This window comes from Chiloscyllium punctatum, chromosome 6 (genome assembly GCF_047496795.1).
Source record: "Chiloscyllium punctatum isolate Juve2018m chromosome 6, sChiPun1.3, whole genome shotgun sequence".
NCBI classification, from domain to species: Eukaryota; Metazoa; Chordata; class Chondrichthyes; order Orectolobiformes; family Hemiscylliidae; genus Chiloscyllium; species Chiloscyllium punctatum.
In genome coordinates this window covers 15201504-15227243 of record NC_092744.1, presented here as the reverse complement: position 1 = coordinate 15227243, position 25740 = coordinate 15201504, and the positions used below count along the sequence as shown (strand labels likewise).

The 25740-nt window shown below is 42.6% G+C and overlaps 1 protein-coding gene and 1 pseudogene across 4 annotated transcripts in view; one reads left to right on the top strand and one right to left on the bottom strand.

Moving 5' to 3' along the window:
* LOC140478741 (mediator of RNA polymerase II transcription subunit 12-like protein) overlaps nucleotides 1-25740 on the bottom strand; it is a 609926-nt gene that overhangs the window by 367953 nt on the left and 216233 nt on the right. The window lies entirely within an intron of this gene.
* On the top strand, nucleotides 9702-20277 carry LOC140478737 (P2Y purinoceptor 14-like; annotated as a pseudogene).

Sequence of the window (25740 nt, the reverse complement as noted above, 5' to 3'; positions counted from 1 at the left end):
ACTCAACTCAAAAGCAATTAGGTATAGACAACAAATATTGGCTTTGCCACTGACTCTCCCATCCCATGAAAGAGTAGAGAACCATTATCTCTATTTTTGTATTTTGCTGTATCTGTACTGATGCAAGAAATAATTTCAGTCAAATAATGATAGTTAATATGGACAGATTTTCTCCACCCCCATTTCTATTCCAAAATCCAAGGCACCATTTTCCTTCTCCAGAGAACTGGTCTGGTGACTCACATCCCAGGCCCTGTCATAGCAGAGGCTGCTTTAAGTATAGCGAGTCCATTTTCACCTATCTAGCTTCTCTTCTTCCTTGGCTTACTAACAACAAAACACTCTGATTGCCTAAACCTTTTCTTTCTCTCTCTGTTTCTGGGCTCTCTCTCTACCTATTTGCTTACTCTTTCTCTTCCCCCAACTCCCAACATAACTACCAAGGTTCCATAGAAGGCATCTTTTCTGAAGAGTTGTCACTGGATTAAAAACATTAACTCTCCATAGTTGCTGCCTGACCTGCTGGCTTTCTCCAGCAATTTCTGTTTTGGTGGAGTGAAAACATTTATAATTAAGAACTACACAAAAAAAAGGGAAGAGATGGAACAGTGGGGGAGACATTTGGTAGATTGAGAAATGTTTTCACCATGTGGCTTCTTGTAAAAGATATCAACAGTTTAACATGTGCCTTGGTTCACATGCTGGTTACAAAAACTCAAGTGACTTGGAGTTTTTAGGGAGTTGAGAAATGGTATTTGCTTGAAAATCTGGCTTTGAAAAGATTTTGGAGGCCTCTAATATCAATGGAAACCCTTTCTAAACTTGGTTTTGTTTTGTTATAGACCAATGCAGTGAGCAAAAAAGAAAAATCACAGAATTACAAAATTGTTATATTGCAGAAGAATGCCAGACAGCCCACTATGTCTGCATTGATTCTCAGAGCATTTTACCTTAGTGCCAACCTTCGTCCTTTTTCCCACAATCCTGCACTTAGTCTCTATGAAAATAAAACAAGAGGGAAAAACATACTTGACCCCATCCTTACCAATCTGCCGGAAGTAGATGCATCTGTCCATGATTGTATTGGTAAGAGTCACCAATCCTTGTGGAGATGAAGTCCCATCTTCACGTTGACAATACCCTTCACTGTGTTATGTGGCACTAAATGGTACAGACTTTGAACAAGATCTAGCAACTCAAGACTGGACATCCATGAGGTGCTGTGAGCCATCAATAGTAGCAGAATCGTACTACAATACAACCTGCAATCTCATGGCTCAGCATATCCCCCATTCAGCCATTACCATCAAGCCAGGGGATCATGAAGACTGCAGATGGGCATGCCAGGAGCAGCACCAGGCATAAATGAGGCATCAACCTAGTAAAACCATCAAGCAGGACTACTTGCGTGCCAAACAGCAAGTGACAGGCAGAGCTAAGCAAATTCACAACCAACAGATCACATCTAAGCTCTGCAGTCCTGCCACATCCAGTCATGAATGGTGGTGGACAATTAAACAACTCACTAGAGGAGGTGGCTCCACAAATATCCCCATCCTCAATGAAGGAAGAGCCCAGACCTCAGCGCAAAAGATAAGGCTGAAGCTTTCGCAGCAATCATCAGCCAGAAGTGTCAAGTGCATGATTAATCTCAGCCTCCTCCAGTGGTCCCCAGCATCACAGATACCGGTCTTCAGCCATTCCACATGGAGGCACTGGATACTGCAAAGGCTACGGGCCCTGACAACATTCCGGCAATAATGCTGTCGATTTGTGCTCCAGAATCTGCTCAGCAATAACCTTCTCACTGGTGCCACTCAGTTCCTGACCTCATTACAGCCTTGGTCAAACACAGACAAAGGAGTTGAATTCCAGAGGTGAGGTCAGAGTGACAGCACTTGACATCAAGGCCATACTTAACAGAGTGTGACATCAAGAAGCCCGAGAAAAACTGAATCAACGGAAATCAGGGAGCAAACGTTCCACTGCTTGGAGTCCTGCCTGGCACATAGGAAGCTGGTTGTGGCTGTGGAGAGTCAGTCATCTCGGCTCCATAACATCTCAGCAGGAATTCCTCAGGGTTGTGTCCTAGGCCCAAACATCTTCAGCTGCTTTATCGACATCCTTCCCTCCACCATAAGAAATGGAGATGTTCACTGATGATTACACAATTGCACTGTTTGCGACTCCTCAGATACTGAAGCAGTCCATGTTCAAATGCAACAAGACATGGACAATATCCAGACTTGGGCTGACAAGTGGCAAGTAACATTCATGCCACATAAGCCAGGCAATGACCACACCAACAAGAGACAATCTAACCACCACAGCTGGACATTCAATGGTGTTACTGTCCATGAATCCCCCATTACCAACATCCTGAGGTTACCATTGACCATAAACTCAACTGGACTCACCATATAAATGCAATGGCTACAAGAGCAGGTCAAAGTCTTAGAATACTGCAGCAAGTAACTCACCTCCTGACTCCACAAAGCCTGTCAATAAGCCCTAAGGCGCATGTCAAGAGTGTGATAGAACATTCACTACTTGCTTGAATGGGTTCAGCTCCAACAACACTCAAGAAGCTTGACACCATCCAGGACAAAGCAGCCTTTTTGATGAGTGTCATACCCACTCCCTTCACTGCCGCTCAGTAGTATCAGTGTGTACCATTCACAGAATGCACTTCAGCTATTCACCAGAGATTCTTCAATAGCATCTTCCAAACCCATGACTCCTTCCATCTTGAAGGACAATAGCAGCACATACATGGAAACAGCACTATCTGCAAATTCTCCTCCAAGCCACTCACCATCCTGAATTGAAAATATATCACTATTTCTTCACTGTCGCTGGGACAAAATCCCGGAATTCCCTCCCTTTTATGGCATTGTGGGTCAACCCACAGCAGGTGGACTGCAGCGGTTCAAGAAGGCAGCTCACCCTAGAAGGGCAATAAATACTGGCCAGCCAGTAACACCCACCTCCTACATGTCAATATGAAAGAAATTATGAAATGGACTTGAATGCCTCAACTGAAGAAGCACCCACCAAATTCCCAAGCAGTGTATTTTATACCCTAACTATTCACGCACGAAAAAGGTGTTTTATCCCCCTCACATTGTATTTGTTTCTTTACAATACATTCATAAAACTGTGTCCACTGGATAAGACGGAAACCCAGTCTCTCTCGCTCTTTCACTCCAGCAGATAGCAGCGGAGTAGGGCACTCCAGCTGGAGCTCATCTACTTCACCTGCTCTTTTCCTTCTTTTCCCCTGTTGTCCTCCCTTCCGTCAGCCTTTGACACCCGTCCCAGCCCCCGCAGTGGCAATGCCAGTGACCAGTGCAAGAATGCGGCAGCAGCAACACAGTGCAGTCTGTGGTGGTAGCCAGTGGTCAGTCCATGTGGGACCCCCACACTAGCGCTGGTCTGCTGCGGAACACCCTTTGGAGAGAGACTGTGATGTGTTTCTGACCTACGGTTACACGGTGTAAAACTGCAATGTAACTTTTATCCTCTTCAACTCTCAATTCTGTAACCAAGCCTTGTACCTCAATACTCTGTACCCGAAATGGAGCCCTGTGTTAGACTGTAATTAATCTACAACTGAAGAAGCTGTACCTGGGTACTGTTGTACCTAAGATAGTGACATTAGTGGCGACTTATAAACTTTTCACTCTCCTGCGACAATAAAGCTAATTCAATTCAATACAAGTAATTCCAGGTACCTGATGAAGAACCAGTATTTCTGACTAGCGTATAACCCGATAACCATGGCAACTTTCAACTAGATTTCTGTCTGAACTGAAGACCTGTCATCAGTTTACTGATGTCAGCAACTCAACTTCATCAACAAGAAACCCAACGGGCCATGAGAAGTCTCGAATGACTCAAATCCTTTACTTTCACACCCTGGCATCAGGGCTCTTCTGGGTTCTGAGTAAGGTCACTGGACCCGAAACATTAACAGATTTCTCTCCGCACATGCTGCCAGACCTGCTGAGCTTTTCCAGCAATTTCTGTTTTTGTTTCTGATTTCCAGCATCCACACTTCTCTTGGTCTTTGTTCAGTATTTAATTCACTGCCACATCTATACCAGGCTTGCTCACCTTGATGACGACGGCACGGCGGCTCAGTGGTTAGCACTGCTGCCTCACAGCACCAGGGACATGGGTTCAATTCCAGCCTTGGGTGACTGTCTGTGTGGAGTTTGCACACTCTCCCAGAATCTGCGTGGGTTTCCTCCAGGTGCTCCGGTTTCCTCCCACAGTCCAAAAATGTGCAGGTCAGGTGAATTGGCCATGCTAAATTGCCCATAGTGTTCAGGGATGTGTAGGTTAGATGCATTAGTTCGGGGGAATGTGTTAGTCAGAGGGAAGTGGGTCTGGGTGGGTTACTCTTCAGAGGGCCGGTGGGGACTTGTTGGGCCAAGGGGCCTGTTTCCACACTGTAGGGAATCTAATAAGACCTGCTCCCTCTCTCAGACAGGATTTCCATTCCAATCTATTTTCTCGTCCACCGACATTAATTTCACGGTCGCTCCTGGTGTTTGACAAGGTATTTGCTAAAACACATTTCCACAGACAATTCACAATTCTGAGGAAGCGTCACTCAACCCGAAACATTAACTCTGCTTTCTCTCCACAGATGGTGCCACACCTGCTGAGCTTTTCCAATGATTTCGGTTTTTGTTCACGGTTTTTCTTCCCTTTTGCCTGTTTTTTTGCATAGTGAGAGAAAACCTATTTGGGATTATGAGGATATAGCTCTCATTCTAGCTTACGGTTTAGATGTTAACCAGTATCTGCCACATGTTTTAAGATCAGGATTTGTTTTGTAATAAACAGATTAATTGAGTTTACCTCAGAACGGTTAAAGTCTCTTGTTTCAGATTAGATTCCCTACAGTGTGGAAACAGGCCCTTCGACTCAACAAGTCCACACCGACTCTCTGAAGAGTAACCCACCCAGACCCATTTCCCTCTGACAAACGCACCTAGCACTGTGGGCAATTTAGTGTGGCCAATTCACCTGACCTGCACATCTTTGGACTGTGGGAGGAAACCCACTCAGACACAGGGAGAATGTGCAAACTCCACACAGACAGTCGCTCGAGGCAGGAATCGAACCTGGGATAGCTAGTGTTGTGAGGCAATAGTGCTAACCATTGAGCCACCGTGCTGCCCCCAAATTATGGATTATGGATTATGGATAGTAACACAAAAGGGAAATAATCAGCCATTTTAATCACCAAATCAACATATTTACAGTGGGGTGACTGGTAACTGCTAGGCTTCATTATCAGTAACTTTCTCCCAGAACAGTCCAAACATTGGACATCAGTATTGTGTGGCACAGTTATATGAACAGTCTGCATGACTTCTTATTTCAAGATTTTAAATATCTGTTTGTCAGGCAGTACTGTGCCTCAGTGGTTAGCACTTCTGCCTCACAGCACCAGGGACCTGGCTTCGATTCCACCCTCGGGCAACTGTCTGTATGGAGTTTGCACATTCTCCCAGTGTCTGCATGTGTTTCATCTGGGTGCTCCGATTTCCTCCAAGGATGTGCAGGTTAGGTAGATTACCCATGGGAAATGCAGTGTTATGGGCTCAGGGGAGGGAAGTGGATCTGGATAGGATATTCTTTGGAGGGTCCATGTGGACTTGATGGGCCGAATAGCCTGCTTCCACACTGTAGGGATTCAATGACTCTTGTGCCTCATCACTTGTTAGAATTGCCAAAGGTGGCCATTTTGCAAATTGTGTTTGTGCCAGCTCATGGAATGAACAATCTAATTAGTCCTACTCTCTAGAACTTTGCACTCTTTTCCCTTCAAGTACTTAATCAATTTCCTTCTGAAAGTTGCTACTGCTTCCACCATCGCCACATTTAATGCATTCCAGATCAATGTGACCCACTGCTCAATCCTCATTTCACTTCTGGTTCTTTTGCCAGTTACTAGAAATCTGCATACTGTTACTGGGAACAGTTTATCTTTAGATAGTCTCATTTGTACTATTCAGTAGCTCAGTTTTCCTTTACAACCTCTGAATAAAAAACAAAAACTCTCGACTGTCCCTTGTAACTGAAGACATTTTTAAATAATTGTTTTCATTTAACTTTTCCAAAAACATCAAATTTCCAGAGTTATAGAGTGTCGGAGGCCAGCAGGTATTGCATCCACTTATTTCCATTATCTCATTATTCCATTTATACAAATTGTAAGCATTTGATAACTCAGAGACAGAGGTCTAAAAAGACCCTTAAGGATTTTCCATGACAGCACTGTTTGAGTGGTTAAGCTGAAGAGTGTTAACAAGTTGTTAAATGTGAATAGCATCAAAAGAGAAGGAACATTCTGCAGCAGCAGACAGAAAGCATCTTTCTCTCTCCGTCGGGAAAGAAAAAAATAGAAAAACCAAGGAAGCTTAAAAGAACCATAAAACACGACAGACCCAGATCAACCTAAATGACCACCAGCTCAAAGAATGACAACACACTAAAATACCAAATAACTGGTCATCCTCTTGTAGGAAAGATATTATTAAATTGGAGAAGGTGCAGAAAATATTTACTAGGATGTCACCAGGACTTGGTCTTTTTATTCATTCATGAGATGTGGGTGTCCTATCCACACCGTCTTGATTATTTGCCTTACCTGCACACAACCGTTCTGGTGACTCATTCACCCAAACACCCAATCCCTCTGCACCTTGGTGTTTAAATAATATTGGGCTTTTATATTCCTCAGGTCAAAGTGAACAACTTCACGTCTGCCCACAGTAAACTCCATGTGCTAGAATTATTACCCATCCCTCAACTTATTTATATCTTCCTACCTATCACCTTCTGCTGCAAATTTAGCTTATTGTGCCTTTGCTCCCTTCCTCTGACTCATTGATGGAACTTTTTTTTTATACATTCAGGGGATTAGGGTCTCGGTAGCTAATTATTGCTCGTTCCTAATTGTCCAGAGGACAGTTAAGAGTTGACCACATTGCTGTGGGACTGGAGTCACATATCAGCCAGACCAGGTAAGGATGGCAGCTTCCTTCCTTAAAGGACATTAGTGAACCAGATGTTCCACAGAAGTTTCATTGTTATCGTTCGAATCTTAATTCCAATTTTTTTATTGGTCCTCAGAATATTACCTGGGTCTCTGACTAATAGAATAGTGATATGCCACGAGGCCACTGCCTCCCCTCAAACTGGAGGGTTTGAGTTGTAAAGAGGGTCTGGATAGGCTGGGACATTTTCCATTGGAGTGTAGGAGGCTGAGGTGTGACCTTATATGGGTTTATAAAATCATGAGGGGCATAGTTAAGGTGAATAACAATGGTCTTTTCTCTCAAATAGGAGAGCTCAAAGCGAGAGATCATAATTTTAAAGGAGAGAGGGGAAAGATTTAAAAGGAAACTTGGTCAAAATGGAAGAGTTGGATGAAAGGCCTGTTTCTGTGCTCTATGGCTGAGAAAACTACTTGCCACCTTACAGTCTGGACTTCAGTCGTTTTGAGCTGCAACGCTTCTGACTCTATCTCTATCCATGCTCTAACCACAGTGTATACTTTAAACCAGTTATCTTTAATCAGTCTTGATCATATTAGTGCGCGCGTGTATTTGGGTATTTTGTAAGTGTGTAGCTTAAGTTGCATTAATGTAAAGACCTTTCCTTTCACTGCTCTTCTAAAGAGTGTCACAATAAACAATCTTTTTTTGTTCTCTTACTGAGCCAAACTGCTTTTGCTCTGAGTAGCAGTTAGTCAAGCAAATTGGTAACTTTTATAGTCTGATTTGGATTTTATATCTTTTGTGAAGACTTGTGGAACAGTGCCGTACAATAATGACAGCACTCTTCCCAGTGACGATGTAACTTCCATTTTTTATATTCAGCTTTATTTTGTTTTGTTTTATTAACCCAAGTTTCATTTTCAAATTCTCTACTCAGCTAAGATACTTCATCTGTTGTTGCATGTGGAAACATGTCTAGTGTTTTGCTTAAAACTCTTGTTTTAAGTCACATTGCAATGAAGATAGCATCTTTAAGAAACATTTACAAATCTGGGAACGGGAAGAGTGCCTTCCTTATTTTCCAGACAGACGCTGCCACTTGAATTCGATCCTAGAAAACAAGAAACCAAGGATCTCAGTTATTGGATAAAAGGCAAAGTCAGATGCCTGATAGGGTCAGAACGGTCAATACAGTTCCTCATGTTAGTCTCACAAGTAATTCCTCTTTCCATGTTAATTATATCCTCTCGGTACCAAGAATTATTTTTTGACCTTCTACAGTGCTTCCCCGTCACTGTTAAAGAACTCCAACAGCTTGAACACTGAGGATGCACAGATTACAAATTAATCTATAAATTCAAACACACCAAAAAAGCATGATTTGGAGATGCCGGTGTTGGACTAGGGTGCATAAAGTTAAAAGTCACAACACCAGGTTATAGTCCAACAGGTTTAACTGGAAGCACACTAGCTTTCGGAGCAACACTCCTTAATCAGGTGATTGTGGAGGGCTCGATCGTAATACAGAATTTATAGCAAAAATTTGCAGTGTGATGAAACCGAAATTATATATTGAAAAATTGATTGTCTGTTAAGCCTTACATCTGTTAGAATACAGTGATAGTTTCACTTTTTTCATGCGTAAATCACAAAACCTTTTTTTTTAAAAGTTGCATTCTCGGGTTAGCTGTTAACAGTGGTGATAGCTAGACAATATGTTGAAGGAGTTGGCCCCCTGTGTCCTCTGTCTATGCCATGATGTTTAGATTGATTCTAATCTAAAAAGTGAGATAACGGAGTTTTACATAAATTCATGCAGTTTTTGAGCTCAGACTCACAACTCCCACCCCAGACAGACACACACAGACAGACAAAGACCCACATGCACACATATTTTGTGGGGTGAATTTGTACTTGCAGAGTTAGATTGCACTTTGCTCAACAACTGCATGCATTCATGTAGAACTCTGAGCTCAAAAACTGCATGAATTTATGTAAAACTCCGTTATCTCACTTTTTAGATTAGAAACAATCGAAACATCATGGCACAGACAGAGAACACAGGGGCCAACACAATCAACATATTGTCTAGCTATCACCATTGTTAACAGCTAACCCGAGAATGCAACTTTAATATATAAAAAAAGTTTTGTGATTTACATATGAAAGAAGTGAATTATCATAGTATTCTAACAGATGAAAGGCGTAACAATCAATTTTTCAATGTATAATTTCAGTTACATCACACTGTAAATTTTTGCTATAAATTCTGTGTTACAATCGAGCCCTCCACAATCACCTGATTAAGGAGCGTTGCTCCGAAAGCTGGTGTGCTTCCAATTAAACCTGTTGGACTATAACCTGGTGTTGTGTGATTTTTAACCAAAAAAGCAGATCAAGTACAAGTAAAACGTTCTAATGATGGTCACTGGACTCCAAACATTAACTCTGTTTTCGTCCCACAGATGCTGTCAGACCTGCTGAGTTACCTCAGCTATTTCTGTTTTTGTTTCGGATTTCCAGGCATCAACAGTTCAAGTACAAATTCAGTTTTTAAAAACGCAACCTTTAAAACTGAGGGTTAATGTGAAAAAGCACACTCAAAACATGTACTGCCTTGTTAGACCTTTAAATTAACACCCATTTCCTGCTGTATAATGCTACAGCGTTAAGTCACAACACTGAACTGAACGAGTGCACTTCATTTCAATACTCACTACTTCTCTTAAAGGAAATGCTGAACACCACAAATTGACCAAGAATGTCATGAGGATGAAAGAAATTTGCAGAGCCATCTTGTCCGGTATCGCTGCAAGAAACTCTTCATCCCTCAGGCACTGAGGGGTACTTACCAGGGCAAAAACATCAGTTCAGGTAAGCATATTTTCTATTGTATCCGTCAGACTACATATAGATGGCCAGCAGTGTCAAGTTGAGACTGGTTATTCCTTCAAAACCTGTTCTGCGCCTCTCTGGAAACATTCTTCTCAGTCAAGTAGTGATTCAAAGAAATAATTAAAAATCATTTTATCTGTGTCAGTGACCATTGCACTGCTTTGGTGCTTCAAAACCTTTAGATTTGTTTACTGCTCAAACACTTGAGAGAAGTCTCGGTGCATTGCAATTGTCAGAAAGTTGTGGAATGTTGAAGCAGACAATTTGCCTTTAACAAAACCTTCCCTCCACAACAGAAAAATTTATGATTGACTTCTCCCACCTTGACTTAGTGAAGGGAGTATCGCATTGGAGACATTACCAGCAAGTCTGGAGACTACTAGAGAAACTTCAGCACATTATCTTGGCCAGCACTTCAACAACGCAATATTTTGCAAGTGAAAAATGTCAGATAAATACAAATTCTGACTATTGCTTTGAACAAAACTATGTTTTTGAATAGCAGAAATTGTAAAATAAAATTAGAACATAGCTGTTGCTCAAGAAGGCAATCGGCGATAAGATAATAAGATATAGCAGAAGGATTAGGCCATTCAGGCCGTCAAGCTTGCTGGTCCAGCCAGCAACTCCAAACTCCCATGAGTTTTACAACGTTTTAGGACTGGCCCCAAAATTAAAACTTTATACCTTTCCATTTTTGGCTCTTCAATGTTAAATTATAAAATCGAGAGTTCAGCACAAAAATCAACCACCAGAGAATGACATTTGTAATTACTCACTTTAAAGGATTAATTGAATATCTCCCGTTATTAAATTGGTTTACAATGCATTGCAAATGTCTGCTTTGCCTTGTCACACAGAGTTTAAAAGCCTGCATCTGTGAAACCCTGAAAGTGAAAAATATCTGCAAAATGATTCAGAGTCAATTCTGAAAAAAAAGTCATGCTGGACTCAAATGTCAACTGTTTCCTTCCGCATAAATGCTGCTCAGACCTGCTGAGTTTCTCCAGTAAATCTCCGTGTTTGTTTCAGATTTCCAGCATTAGCAATATTTTGTTTTTAATGCAAAAATGATTCGCTTAATCACAGACAAAAACACAATATCAGATAACAGAGATATGAACAGAACATGCTGGATGAAGAGAAACCAAGCAGTTTTACCAGTGCTGTACGACAAGTTAGTGTTTGAGGTAAAACCTCAAATATCAGATAAACAGATGCATTTATCGTATGAATGAGACTAAATGTGGGGACTGACAGATAGTGAACAAAATTCGCATCTAACTGCTATTATCAGTTTAAAATTTCCAATTACTTTTCAACCAAACTTTGTTCAGGAGTTTTCAGGAAATGAGCCCAGCTCGTAAGCTGATTATCTAAACCAACAGAAATTCCCTCAGTTATCCTGTGACATTTACCGATTCAGAAGAAAATTACATTATCAATGTGTGATTTCCACACTCCAAGGCAATAGAAACACAGTATTCAATGCTAATGTTTTAAATGTACCAATTCATTCACACTGTTCCTAAATTACATCAGTGACCACACTTTAGAAATCCTCCAATTGCTGTAAAAGTTCTATGAATTTCAGAAGAGCAATCACAAAAGTTTCAACTGCTGGTTTGTACAGTCGATTAGCTCAGGCGCCTAGACAGCTGGTTTGCAATGCAAAAGAATACCAACAGAATGGGTTCAACTCCTGCACCAGTTGACTCTCCTTCTCAATCCCTCTCCTCACCTGAGACAGTGGTGGCCCTCACGTTAAACCATCACCAGTCATCACTCTCTAATGACAGAGCAGTCCCACGGTCTGGTAAGAACATAGAACATAGAAAAATACAGCGCAGTACAGACCCTTTGGCCCTCGATGTTCTGCCGATCCAAGCCCACCTAACCTACACTAGCCCACTATCAGCCATATGCTTATCCAATGCCCGTTTAAATGCCCATAAAGAGGGAGAGTCCACCACTGCTACGGGCAGGGCATTCCATGAACTCACGACTCGCTGAGTAAAGAACCTACCCCTAACATCTGTCCTATACCTACCACCCCTTAATTTGAAACTATGCCCCCTCGTAATAGCTGACTCCATACGTGGAAAAAGGTTCTCATGGTCAACCCTATCTAAACCCCTAATCATCTTGTACACCTCTATCAAGTCACCCCTAAACCTTCTTTTCTCCAATGAAAACAACCCCAAGTGCCTCAGCCTTTCCTCATACGATCTTCCTACTGTACCAGGCAACATCCTGGTAAACCTCCTCTGCACCCGTTCCAATGCCTCCACATCCTTCCTATAGTATGGCGACCAAAACTGCACACAATACTCCAGATGCGGCCGCACCAGAGCCTTATACAACTGCAACATGACCTCAGGACTCCGGAACTCAATTCCTCTACCAATAAAAGCCAGTACGCCATATGCCTTCTTCACTGCACTATTTACCTGGGTGGCAACTTTCAGAGATCTGTGTACATGGACACCAAGATCCCTCTGCTCATCCACACTACCAAGTATCCGACCATTAGCCCAGTACCCCATCTTTTTGTTACTCTTACCAAAGTGAATCACCTCACACTTAGCTACATTGAACTCCATTTGCCACCTTTCTGCCCAGCTCTGCAGCTTATCTATATCTCGCTGTAACCTGACACATCCTTCCTCACTGTCAACAACTCCTCCGACTTTCGTAATATCCGCAAACTTGCTCACCCAACCTTCTAGCCCCTCCTCCAGGTCATTTATAAAAATGACAAACAGCAATGGTCCAAAAACAGATCCTTGCAGAACACCGCTAGTAACTGCACTCCAAAGATGAACCTTTACCATCAACTACTACCCTCTGTCTTCTTCCAGCCAGCCAATTCCTAATCCAAACCTCCAACTCACCCTCAATGCCATACCTCCGTATTTTTTGCATTAGCCTACCATGGGGAACCTTATCAACGCCTTACTAAAATCCATATACACCATATCTACCGCTTTACCCTCGTCCACCTCCTTAGTCACCTTCTCAAAGAATTCAATAAGGTTTGTGAGGCACGACCTGCCCTTCACAAAACCATGCTGACTATCCTTGATCACATTATTCCTATCCAGTTGTTCATAAATCCTATCCCTTACAATTCTCTCTAAGACTTTGCCCACAACAGAAGTGAGACTCACTGGCCTGTAGTTACTAGGGTTATCCCTACTCCCCTTCTTGAACAAGGGAACCACATTTGCTATCCTCCAGTCTTCTGGCACTATTCCTGTAGACAACGAGGACATAAAAATCAAGGCCAATGGCTCTGCAATCTCCTCCCTTGCTTCCCAGAGAATCCTAGGATAAATGCCATCAGGCCCAGGGGACTTATCTATTTTCATCCTTTCCAGAATTTCCAACACCTCTTCCCTACATACCTCAAAGCCGTCCATTCGAATTAATTGTGACTCAGTATTCACATCGGCAACAGTGTCCTGTTCCTGAGCGAATACTGACGAAAAGTATTCATTCAGTGTCTCCCCATCTCTTCAGCCTCCATACACAACTTCCCACTACTATCCTTGACTGGAACTATTCCTACCCTAGTCATTCTTTTATTCCTGACATACCTATAGAAAGCCTTTGGGTTTTCCCTAATCCTACCAACTAAGGACTTTTCATGTCCCCTCCTTGCTGCTCTTAGCTCTCTCTTCAGATCCTTCCTGGCTACCTTATCACTCTCAATCACCCCAATTGAACCTTCACGCCTCATCTTTACATAGGCCGCCCTCTTCCATTTAACAAGGGATTCCAATTCCTTATTAAACCACGGCTCCCTCACACGACCCTTTCCTCCCTGCCTGACAGGTACATACTTATCTAGGACACTCAATAGTTGCTCCTTGAACAAGCTCCACATATCAATTGCGCCCTTGCCTTGAAGCCTACTTTTTCAAGCCACGCATCCTAAGTCATGCCTCACCGCATCATAATTTCCCTGCCCCCAGCTATAACTCTTGCCCTGCAGTGCACACTTATCCCTCTCCATCACTAGAGTAAAAGTCACCGAATTGTAGTCACTGTCCCCAAAGTGCTCACCTACCTCCAATTCTAACACCTGGCCTGGTTCATTACCCAGAACCAAATCCAGTATGGCCTCACCTCTTGTTGGCCTGTCTACATATTGTGTCAGGAAACCCTCCTGCACACATTGGACAAACACCGACCCATCTAACAAACTCGAGCTATAGCTTTCCCAATCAATTTCAGGAAAGTTAAAGCCCCCATAACAACCACACTATTACTTTCACTCTTCTCCTGAATCATCCTCGCAATCCTTTCTTCTACGTCTCTAGGACTATTAGGAGGCCTGTAGAAAACTCCTAACAGGGTGACCTCACCTTTCCTATTCCTAACCTCAGCCCAAACTGCCTCAGATGGCGAATCTTCATCCATTGTCCTTTCCACCGCTGTAATACTATCTTTGACAAGCAATGCCACACCTCCTCCTCTTTTACCCCCACCTCTGACCCTACTAAAACATTTAAACCCTGGAACCTGCAACAGCCAATCCTGTCCCTGCTCTACCCATGTCTCCGTAATAGCCACAACATCGAAATCCCAGGTACCAACCCACGCTGCAAGTTCACCTACCTAATTTCATATACTTCTTGCATTGAAGTATACACACTTCAAGCCACTTTCCTCTTTACAGGCACCCTCCTTTGAGATTGATGCCATGTTCCTAACCTCCCTACACTCCAGGTCCTGCACCCTAAAGCTACAGTCTAGGTTCCCAAGCCCCTGCAGAGTTAGTTTAAACCCCCCCAAGAGCACTAGCAAACCTCCCCCCAAGGATACTAGTGTCCCTCAGGTTCAAGTGTAGACCATCCTGTTTATAGAGGTCCCACCTTCCCCAGAAAGAACCCCAGTTATCCAGATACCGGAATCCCTCCCTCCTGCACCATCCCTGTAGCCACGCATTTAACTGTTCTCTCTCCCTATTCCTCGACTCTCGATCACGTGGCATGGGTAACAAACCACAGACAACAAATCTGTTTGTTCTAACTCTGAGCTTCCAACCTAGCTCCCTGAAAGCCTGTCTAACATCCTCAGCCCTCCTCCTACCTATGTCGTTGGTGCCAATGTGGACCACGACTTCGAGCTGTTCCCCCTCCCCCTTAAGGACCCGGAAAACACGATCAGAGACGTCACGTACCCTTGCACCTGGGAAGCAACATACAAAACGTGAGTCTCTCTCGCCTCCACAAAACCGCCTATCTGTGCCCTGAACTATCGAGTCCCCAATAACTATTGCTCTGCTCTTCTCCACCCTTCCCTTCTGAGCAACGGGGACAGGCTCCGTGCCAGAGGCCTGAATCCCACTGCTTACCCCTGGTAAGTCGTCCCCCCCCACAAGTATCCAAAACAATATACTTGTTCTTGAGGGGAACGGCCGCAGGGGGTCCCTGCACTGGCTGCTTCCTCCCAGTCCCCCTCACTGTCACCCAGATTACAGCAACCTCACCTTGACTTTGTACAGTTTGTCACAATGTTACAGCATTTGTAACTCTAAAAGTTTCTTGCTAAAGGTAGACAGTTTTAAATGCATTTCAATCAGAAAAACATTAGTTTGTCTTATCATAAAACACATCAGAATTATCATGAGCTATTATTGAGTTCCATAATGGACATAAAAATGGTCACCAAAAAGCTATCAATTTCCCTGCGACAGGAAAAATGATGTAAAAATCAAAGAATTCAGAAAAGATTTACAAGAATGATGCCAGGGTTGGAGAGTTTAAGATATAATGAAAAACTGAACAGGCTGGGGCTATTTTCCCTGCAGAGTCGATGGCTGAGGGGTCACCTTATAGAGGTTTATAAGATCATGAGGGGCATGGACAGGGTAAATAATCAGGATCATTTTTCCTACGGTAAGGGAATCCAAAACTAGAGTGTATAGGTTTAAGGTGAGATTTAAAGGAAAGATTTTAAGGAAAGATTTAAAATGGACCTCAGGGCAATGTTTTCACGCAGAGGGTGGTACGGGTATGGAATGAGCTGCCAGAGGAAGTGGTGGAGGCTGGTACAATTGCAACATTTAAAAGGCACCTAAATGGGTGTCTAAGTAGGAAGGGTTGAGGGATTATGGGCCAAGCACTGGCAAACGGGACTAAAGTAGTCTGGTCGGCATGGCCGAGTTGGACCACAAGGTCTGTTTCCATGTCATACAGCTCAATGACTCTATGAATAATAATTATTTTAAAAGTCAACGAACCTCGAACACTGCGTCTATTAGTCAATTGTTGCGTGTATGCCATCAAGAAGATTAACACATTCTACCTTAACATTTAGATGCACTGATGGCTGATTCAACAACTAGAACCGATAATGTCACCGGGACAAATTCCTCTGGCAACACCACATGTCTGCTTTCCTCAAACACCTTAACAACATTTGCAATGGTTGCCTATGCGTTGATATGTACAGTGGGAATAATCCTCAACAGCCTGGCTTTCTGGGTGTACTTCTGTCACGTTCCCAACAGCAACAGCATCATCATCTACTTAAAGAACTTGGTCATAGCGGACTTCCTGCTGGTCCTGACACTGCCAATGAGAATCGTTGGTGAGAACCAAGTGGGCTCAGCAGCCCTGAGGAAAACCTACTGCAGTTTCACAACGTGCATCTTCTACTTGAACCTGTACTCGAGCATTCTCTTCCTGGGATACATTGCAGCCACAAGATACTTGAAAATTGTGAAACCGCTCAAAACATACGCGTTTCACAAACTCAAGTCCGCAAAAATTATTGCTGGCATAACCTGGGGTGTGCTTCTCAGCCTTGGGTTTTCGTACATGCTGCTGACACTGAAAAAGTCACCCCAGAACAGTACAAATGCCACAGGAACATGTTTGGACTCTAGAAAAGGTTCAGGAATTTACTGGCACATATGCCTCCATGTGGGTGGCACTGTTCTGTTCCTCTGCGTGCTCACCGGGCTCTGTTTCTTTTACTTTCAAACAGCAAAACGTCTCGACAAATCCCCATCTCCAAGCTCACTCAAGAAGCAAACCAAGGCAAAGAACAACATCCTAATCCTTCTTGCTGTCTTCTTGGTGTGTTTTGTACCCTACCACGCTGCGAGGCTTCCTTACATTTTGACTCAGTTAAATGTCATCTCTGGATGCTTTTGGAAAAAGACACTCTACCACTTGAAAGAATTGGCCATTGTGCTATCAACGCTGAATGCCTGCTTTGATCCAGTGATCTACTTCCTGTTTTGCAAGGCTTTCAGGTCAAAGTTAGGTCTGGAGAAAACATCAAAGGACAGCGATTCACACAACGACCTGTCCTTACACGCTAAAGCATCACGATCCATACTCGATGAACCATCCAGCAGTCAGTTCAATGGTCCAAACAAAATACAACGTCAATCTTGCAAAATCACCTTGAACTTGCAATAGCTCTATATTACTCAAATTATGAAGAAAGAAACAGAAGCATCTTAAAAGATGATGATAGAGCAATGAGGACACTAAATGTACATATCTACAGGAAAAGTACTTCAGAGTGTTTGAACTGTCTTTGAAATTATGGTCTTAGCTGATGGTACTACTACAGAATTCAGAACCATGATTGAAACCTGGCCATACATATCAGTTAACAGAGTCCTCATTCATTGAATGACAGTCACTTGAGGTTGCAGAGTTTCTTAAATGTCTGTTCTGTTGTTAATTACACAAAATGCAAAAACAAGATGTGGAACACAATTACAGAAAATGTTTTAACATATCCAGCAAATCAAAGTTTCAATCTATTCCCCAAACTCTTTACAGCTCCAGAAAAGTTAATTCTGTGTAATGAATCTTTATGATTGATTTAGCTGGTTTGCACCAGTTCCTTCCTGTGAAATGTGAAGTGTTCTTACATGAATATTCATAAAACAGAGAGCTTAGCCTTTCTCAGCTTTTCACAACCCACAGATTTCTAACCTAATCTGGAAGTCAGAAGTCACATGACACCAGGTTATAGTCCAATAGGTTTATTTGAGATCACAAGTTTTCGGAATGCTGTGACAAAGGGACAGCGCTCCGAAAGCTTGTGATTTCAAATAAACCTGTTAAACTATAACCTGATGTCATGTGACTTCTAACTTTGTCCACCCCAGTCCAACACCAGCACCTCCACATCATGGCAATCTGGAAGCTGCACAACTAAAATCTTCCATCGAGAAAACAGTGGCTTCCATGAACTGTTTTTTTTTATTTTTAAGAGAGAAACTATATTGCTTTTGACCTCAACCAGGTTTCCTCCAAACTGCCTGTATCTTTCAATCTCTGAGTTTTTCAGAGATAACATCAAACTTTGATTACTTTAACTAAGAAGAAAGTTAACTATCTTAAATTTGTACACTTCCTGTTGCAAACCAGTACAGTACAACCAATCTTCCATAAACACTCCCGGGATCCCTGTTCCGGAAAGAGTGCCTGACCCAATTTCTTTTTTAAAGCCTTCACTAAAGTAACCAAGCCCAACTGGCCATGACTTTAAACATACATTCCAACAATATTTGTGTGTCGGACACCTCCCATCATAATTTATAGCTACGGTTTTTATTACATCACAAACTGCGACCCCCATATTTAGCGCAAGGTGCCACAAAACTGCAGCAATATTGATTAATGCATCTGCCATTGATAATATTAGGCAGAGAAGAGTTTGAGATCACTAGTATGTTAATACCCTGCAACTTCTGGGGTCAAGATCACCAGCAACTGATATTCATTTGGTCACTTAATTTTTCAGCATTGATTACATTTATACACGATCACCTCAGTTGGTCACTTGTCCTTTATAATGATATAGATGTCCCATTGAAAAAGATTGCCCCTCTAATTTGCAATTGTTGCCAGCTTCTGTTGTTTACTTTTAATCATCTGACAAATGTGCATGGCTCTCCATATGAGCGTATGAATTAAGGGCAGGATTCATAGATTCTCTACAGTGCAGAGAGAGACCATTTGGTCCATCCAGTCTGCACCAACCCTCTGAAGAGCATCCGACCCATAGCCCCATCTTGTCATCATAACCCCATATTTACCATTTCTAATCCACCTATCTTGCACATCCCTGGGCACTCTGGGAAAACTTAGCATGGCCAATCCACCTAACTTGCACATCTTTGGACTGTGGGAGGAAACCAGAGCACCCAGAGGAAACCCAAGCTGACATGAGGACAATGTGCAAACTCCACAGAGTCACCCAAGGGTGGAATCAAACTCAGGTCCCTAGCACAGTGAGACAGCAGTGCTAAATAGAAGGTGGGCATTCAGCCCCTCAAGTCATTCAATTAGATGACAGTAGATCTGTCTGTGTTTTGAACTCCACTACCGTGGTATCCTCTGGTTGCCGTCCCCAACAGGAATCTATCTCTACCTTAAAAACTGTCAGTGATCCCAACACCACCTTCTGAGATAAAGTCCCAAAGTTGTGCAATCCTCAGAGAAAGAAATTCTAACAGGGAAACCACTCAATACAAAATAAATCAACCCACCAACCCCCCACCCAGTGCACTCACTCAAAACAGGAAACATGCCTTCCACATCCTCCTGTCAAGATGCTCAGAACCATTTATATTACAATCAAGACACTCCGCAAATCTGTGGAAACCTCCAGAAACCGCCAAGCTTTAGTACATTATATTAGGATAAAGTATCCATTCACTTTAGAACAAAAAGTAAGTGATGAATATATGCTGAAATGTTCTCAATTCTCTCGCAAGCCTGCATTTGTCACTAATGTTGGCAATTAATAACTTCTTAGTCTTGGACTGACAGCGACGTATCCAAATAGCTAATAATGCATTAGTTCCTCATTTCTCACGCACTTATTGTAGTGATAGAATCGGAAATACACACAAACTAATTTAACATTCTAATGGCAAAAAAGTGCTAAAATAACGAGGAAATAACAGTCATCTGTGAAATAATTTAAACAAATAGAAGTGGAAAATGGATGTATGTGGATGTCAAGTGTGTTCTAGAATTCAATGTTAAGACAAAACAGAAATACGTAATGTGCAAATTTTTTAAAAACTGTACAATGATTCTCATCACTTTCTTTGACTTTTGATGCAGAGTGAAACATTGTGATCAGGAAAATTTATACTTTACTGTGATCACTATTGAATGCCTGTATATAAAAGGTTAACATGATAGTTCCATTTGTCTACATCCTCAGTAAAGAAAAATAGGTTTGTATGCCTTTCTAGGTACTATGAATTTCACCTATCGAACTTTGTGGTGAACACTCATGTGGACTTTTGGTAATCAAACAGTTAACTGCTGGTATGTGGATAATTGCTAACTTTGTTCATCATTCTCCAGGAAGTAGATATCGATTGAGTATTGCAGATCAGTTGGTATAGACATCAGTAAATATCAACGGTCTATTGATTGGATTATGAGTGAATTATTGATGGTCGGTTAGTGTAACCATGATGGGGTACTAACCATTCTGATTGCGTTAAGGATGGTGAGAGTCTATTGCTTTTGACAAATTATGACAGAAGAAATCCTGGAGGGCAGATTGAGGGGGCAGAGATAATGAGGGTGGTATGAGATGTTCCAATACACAGATATACAGAATCACTGAAAAACAAAAGATGAAGGACACAGAAACGAAGTCAGACCTAAACTCGTGCTGACCTGTGCCTGGGAGACACTGAGGACTGCAGATGCTGGAGATCAGAGTTGAGAATGTGTTGCTGGAAAAGCGCAAGTCAGCCATTCCTGCGTTTCAAGCTCTAGCCTGAAACGTCAATTTTCTTGCTCCTCAGAAGCTGCCTGACCTGCTGTGCTTTTCCAGTACCTCACTCTTCACCTGTGCCTGAGCTACTCTAGAAAGTAGAAATGCTTGTATAACTCATAGAACTATTTTCCTGATTACTTTATAAATCCTCTTTAATCTCTAACAATGAAATGACTGTCAACATTTTGTTTGGTCGAGAACCTGAATAAGGATTCCAGTAATTTACAGAACTTTAAAACAGAATTTAATCTTGGCAAGAAATCCAAGTAATGACCTGGGGGGTGGGGGCGGGGGGAGAAATCCAAGTAATGACCTGGGGGGTGGGGGCGGGGGGGGGTGGTGGGGGATAATTTCAAATGTATCTTTACATTACAAATGTATTCACAACATACATCTATGACTTGGTTAAAAGAAGTGAACATACTTTCACCAAGTTTGCAAATGATACAAAATGAGGTGGAAGATAATTAGAAATGCTGAAGCAAAATGTCTGCAGAGGAAGAGAGATAGTTTAGGAGAGTTACCAAAAGTTGGAATACAATGAGGTAAAATTGTGTGCTTAATAAGAAGGGACACAAAGGGACTGTGTACTTTGGTAAGAAGAATGCAGGAGTCAAGTACTATTTGAGTGAGGACAAACTCCAGATAGCTAAAGCAGAGAGATTTGGGAGTCATTGTGCATTAATCGCAAAAAGCTAGGACACATGTTCAGCAGGTGATAGAGAAGGCAAACAGAAAGTTTATTATTAATTTGTGGGATGTGGGTGTCACTCGCTGGCCAGCATTTATTGTCCGTCCTCACTTTGGCCTCTATCCCCTTGGGAATGGAGTATAACAATAGGGAGGTCTTACTGAAACTATACAAGACACTAGTCAGGCAACTGTTGAATACTGTGAACAGTTTTGGATGCCTGATCCAAGTAAAAATATACTAGCCTTTGGAGGCAGTCCAAAGGAGGTTCACTAGGTTAATTCTGAGTGAGGAGGTACTGTCTTATACAAGGAGTGCTGGAGTATGTTGGGCCTGTACTTGGAATTTAGAAAAATGAGAGGTGACCTTATTGAAGCATAGAAGATTCTTCGGGGACTTGACAGAGAAGGTGCAGAAAGGTTGTGTCACCTTGTGGGAGAGTCTAGGACCAGAGGCCTTAATCTCAAGAGTATATGTTACCCAGTTAAGACAAAAATGAGAAGGAATTTCTTTTCACAGTTAATCTGTGGAATTCTTCCCAACAGAGGGCTGTGGAGATAGACCAGTCTTTAATCATAAAGGGAATCAAGGGTTATGGGGAAAAGGCAGGAATGTGGAGTTGAAGATTATCCAATCAGCCATGATCTCAGGGAAAAGCACAACAAAATTCACGTATGCCCCTTTATCTATGGTGAACACCTGTAGGAACTGAAACTGGAGAGAATGGGGGGGGGGGGGGGGGGGGGGGAAGGAATACAGTAAAGATCATATAAAATTTGAACTGATTGAACTGCAGACGCTTAAATCAGAAACAAAAACTGAAACTGCTGGAAAAGCTCTGCAGGTCTGACAGCATCTGAGCAGAGAAATCAAAGTTAACGTTTTGGATCAAGTGACCCTTCCTCAGAACTGAGATGCTGCCAGACCTGTGAGCTTTTCCAGCAATTTCTGCTTTGATTCATATAAGATTGGTTAGGTTACATTGAAAACTTGCCATTTGCTTATTTTACAGTTGGTCCGCAAGCAGGAGGGAGAGTGGCAGCAAGGAAGGTGTGGGTCATTGGGGAAAGAGTGGGTTGGTGGGTGAGTAAGTGAGTGAGTGAGAGTGAGAAAGCACAGTATGAGTAAAAACATGCACAGTACGAATGAGAAAGAAGAGTGAGTGAGTGAATTAGAGGCAAATGAATGATTTAGTGAGTAACAGTGTTACGACAAGAAAAATGAGTGAGTGAGTAAATGGAGGGTGTACAAAAGGGGCCTCTTCCTGGAGATTTTTTTGTTAAAATGGTGTGTTGACCTTTTCTGAAAAGGAAAAATAGTTCAAAAATAGAGAAGAGTCGCTACAATTGCACAAGGGTCTTGGTGATGCCGCAGTTGGAGTACAATGTGCAGTTCTGGTCCCCACATTTAAGAAAAGACAATGGAAGCAAGGATCCATTAAGTTAATCTCTGAAATGGATCGCTGATGAATGAGACATTGTGCAAATTGAGTCAGCATTCTCTGGGGTTTAGAAAAATGAATGGCAATCTCATAGAGCCGCACAAGATTCTGAACAAGCTCAACAGGGTAAATGCTGAGAGATCATTTTCACTGATCAGGGAATATATAAACATAGGGGCACTGCGCGAGGATGAAGGGCCAAACGTTTAGTTCCAAAACGAGGGCACATTTCTTGACTGAAAGGATGGCAAATATTTTGATTCTGTTGCCCAGAAAATTGTGGATGAGCCACCTCCACGAATACAGGAAAGGCTGGGAGAGACAAGGCTTTTAACTCTCGGAATCGAGGGATAGTGGAACGGGCAGCAACGTTGGATTGTGGGGACCTTCCAAGTGACTGTGTGATCAACTCTGATCTCAGCTTTCCAGCAGAGATTCATTACTTCCCACCACACCAGGCCAATGTTTCCAGAGTCCTTCAACAATCATTGATTCATTTTGTTCAAGTTTTGTGGATCTGGTTATAACCAGTAAGGCACACCCCAATGAGTCCCTGTTCCTTAAATCTTCAGGAGTCCACTCCACCGTTTGGCAAGAAACCCAGCTCCTCTCCTGCATCCCTGCTTAATTACTAATACTAAAGAGTTCACGTCATTTCCCCATTGCTTAAAAGGTTATGCCATAAATGGTCAAGACACATTTTGCTGGAAAAGCACAGCCAGTCAGGCAGGATCTGAGGAGCAGGAGCGTCAATGTTTCACATTGAGGGATTCGTGATGAGGGGCTTATATGCTTGAAACATTGACTCTCTTGTTCCTCAGATGCTGCCTGGCCGTCTGTGCTTTTCCAGCACCACTCTTTTTGACTCTAATCTCCAGCATTTGCAGTCCTCACTTTCTCCCAATGTCATAAACAGCAGAAGTCCATTTCTCGGAGATACTGTGAAAAACATTAAAATTGCTACCGCACTTCAATGAGTCATATTCGAGTTTATCTTCCCATGCAAACTGAATATATGGACATTTCTCTGCCATGTGCTATTTATCAGAAATGCAACCCGACCCCTGTTCAGAGTGTTTCATTTCACCTCAGGTTGAAGGGAAACTTGTAAACTCTGATCACCAAGTAAAGTTCAGTGTCCATGTCAATGAGTATGCCATCCTCTGCCAGGAACTTCTGATAGATCTTTATGCCTGCACCAAGCAGAGAGACAGAAAGGTGACCTGGGAAAGCAACTCCCAGGGTCTTGGATTCTTACCTGGAGGTCTGCTGGGGGATTTCTGAGGGAATGCAGTGAGGTACTTAGTTGCATTGTTAGGAAAGGTGAGACAAACAGAAGCAAAGCTTGAGGAAGTCAGCAGGAGTGTGGTTTACTCAAACCTGGAGACAGGGCCTGAGGGGGACACAGGGCCTGAGGAGGGGCAGGAAATGCAAGTAGCAAAATATTTGCATTGTTTCACACAGCACACAGAAGCCACAAAATGACGTCCTTCCCAGGCATTCCACTGACCAACATGCATTGCTGGTGAACTCGCTCACGCCTCTGTATCCAAACACACTACCTCACACTGAAAATGTGTTGCTGGAAAAGCGCAGCAGGTCAGGCAGCATCCGAGGAGCAGGAGAATTGATGTTTCGGGCATAAGCCCTTCACACTACCTCACACCCCTGTTTGACCAGGCAATTCTCATATTCATCCTTATCTGTGTGCCAGTTCACTCTAAATATCTCAAATCACCCCACCCTCTTATCTGCACAATCCATTTCTCACATCCACCAACCTCAATTTGTCTACTTCCACAAGTGTTTGCGTGTCAAATTCTAGCTAGGAACTGGTGTGGAGTGAAACAACCAGAGACACATGGGCTCCAGTCCAAGCAATACATAACATGATAAACAGGACACAAATTCAAACTGGTTTGCTACCGGCTGAGAAGTGGCAGATGGAGTTTAATTCAGATAAACACAAGGTGCAGCATTTTGGGAAAGCAAATCTTAGCAGGTCTTATACACTTAATGGTAAGGTCCAAGGGAGTGTTGCTGAACAAAAAGACCTTGGAGTGCAGTTCAATGCTCCTCGAAAGTAGAGTCACATGTAGATAGGATAGTGAAGAAAGCATTTGGTATGCTTTCCTTTATTGGTCAGAGTATTGATGTACAGGAGTTGGGTGGTCTTGTTGCAGGTGTACAGGACATTGGTTAGGCCACTGTTGGAATATTGCATGTGTACATGTATGGAATGAGCTGGCAGAGGAAGTGGTGGAGGCTGGTACAATTGCAACATTTAAAAGGCATCTGGATGGGTATATGAATAGGAAGGGTTTGAAGGGATATGGATCAGGTGCTAGCAGGTGGGACTAGATTGGGTTGGGATATCTGGTCGGCATGGACAGTTTGGACTGAAGGGTCTGTTTTCGTGCTGTACATCTCTATGATTCTACGACTCTAATTCCATCATAGACAATAATAATTCGCCAACTCCCATGTATTGGAGGTTTGGTTTGCTTTAAGTCATATGGACTAACCTCAAACTAACTTATGCAAAAGATTCAGATTGGCATAATAAAAGCAGCATTCTTTCCTATTTCAATCGACCAAACCTTTATGTAATGTTAAAGTCCCCTCTCACATCACTCCTCAGCTTTCTTCTTTCCTCTATTGCCTTCCCTGTTAATTATATCCTCTCAGTTCTGATATCAAGAATCTTGTCCCCATCTTTGTGCTTTGGAGACAAGAATTCACTGGCACAGATTGATGCATAAACTTAAATTGGGCATGAAATAACTCCACAAAGGCTGGTATTTGGTCACCAAGCTACTCTCTATTTACACGGGTATAGCTAGCTCAGAACCAACTCCTACAATGAGCAGAACCTCTCACACTCCCGTTTGCCAGGGCTCCCTGATTGG